The 1,603-nt window shown below is 41.7% G+C and overlaps 1 protein-coding gene across 1 annotated transcript in view; it reads right to left on the reverse strand.

Moving 5' to 3' along the window:
• ARIH2 (ariadne RBR E3 ubiquitin protein ligase 2) overlaps positions 1-1,603 on the reverse strand; it is an 88,406-nt gene that overhangs the window by 82,561 nt on the left and 4,242 nt on the right. The window contains exon 2 of the mRNA XM_037744935.1: positions 1,043-1,107. The gene's annotated coding sequence lies outside the window, so the exon portion shown is untranslated. The remainder of the gene's footprint in view (positions 1-1,042; positions 1,108-1,603) is intronic.

Below are 1,603 nucleotides of genomic sequence, written 5' to 3' on the forward strand. Positions count from 1 at the left end.
AAAAAAAAAAAAAAAAAAAAAAGGCCCAAGTACAGTGGCTCACATTGTATCATAATCCCCATACTTTGGGAGGCTGAGGCTGGAGGATCATTCATAACCAGGAGTTCCAAACCAGCCTGGGCAACATAATGAGACCCATCTCTACCAAAAGGAAAAAGAATTTGTACTGAATATGTAACCAGTCTAAAGGACTGTGGAATCTTTTTTTTTTTTTTTTTTACCCTGAGACAGGGTTTTACTCTGTCACCCAGTCTGGGATGTAATGACATGATCATGGTCCACTGCAGCCTCCAACTCCTGGGCTCAAGAGATCTTCCTGCCTCAGCCTCCTGAGTAGCTGGGACTACAGGTACATGTCACCCCAACACCTGGCTAATTTTATTTTTTGTAGAAACAGGGTTTTACTGGCCAGGCACGGTGGCTCACACCTGTAATCTCAGCAATTTGGGAGGCCGAGGCGGTTGGATCACAAGGTCAGGACTTCCAGATCAGCCTGGCCAATATGGTAAAACCCCATCTCTACTAAAAATACAAAAATTAGCGGGTGTGGTGGTGGGCGCCTGTAGTCCCAGCTACTCAGGAAGCTGAGGCAGGAGAATTGCTTGAACCCGGAAGGCAGAGGTTGCAGTGAGCCAAGATCATGCCATTGCACTCCAGCGTGGGTGACAGAGCAAGACTCCATCTCCAAGGAAAAAAAAAGAAAAAAGAAACAGGGTATTCCTAGGTTGTTAAGGCTGGTCTCGAACTCCTGGCCGTGAGCAATCCTCCTGCCTTGGCCTTAAAAAACGCTGGGATTACATGGCATGAGCCATTACGCTCACCCTAGAGTCACATTTTTATATAATAAAAATATCAGTATATTTAAGTTGATATGTTAACTATAAATGCTCCCATTTCTTAAAAAAAAAAAAAACCTATTAAATGATGTTTGCAGTCTGACTTTTAACAAACTCTTTTGTATGGTAGAGCCACTTAGTCACAACTAAACTTAACTATGGTGTTTTTTCTTTGGAGAAAAAGTTAATCTTTAAGTTAAAAATACCTGTAATTCTTGGGAGATCTCTCAGGCATATGTCACCCAAATAGTCTATGTAATATGATTTCCATCTAAAATGAAAAGAGAATTACATGTATATTTTTAAAACTGGTATAGCGATTTTGCAAGTTTTTTTTGTTGTTGTTTAAAGCTAAGGTATTTTAAAGAACAAGTAACAAGGAATAGAGCAACTATTACGAACTTCTTTTAAGTGCCAACAAAAATCCATATCATAATTATACTAACAAGAGTTACATGACCTTCTAAAACAAGAAAGTATTCCAGTGGGTGTGGTGGCTCACACCTGTAATCCTAGCACTTTGGGAGGCTGAGGCAGGCAGATCACCTGTCAGGAGTTTGAGACCAGCCTGACCAACATGGCGAAACACCATCTCTACTAAAAACACAAAAATCAGCCGGGCATAGTGGCAGGCACCTGTAATCCCAGCTACACAGGAGGCTGAGGCAGGAGAATCGCTTGAACCAGGGTGACAGAGGCTACAGTGTGCTGAGATCGTGTCACTGCATTCCAGCCTGGGTAATAAGAGACTTCACCTCAAAAAAAAA

Source organism: Cebus imitator, unplaced genomic scaffold (genome assembly GCF_001604975.1).
Source record: "Cebus imitator isolate Cc_AM_T3 unplaced genomic scaffold, Cebus_imitator-1.0 Scaffold0, whole genome shotgun sequence".
Classification (NCBI taxonomy): Eukaryota; Metazoa; Chordata; class Mammalia; order Primates; family Cebidae; genus Cebus; species Cebus imitator.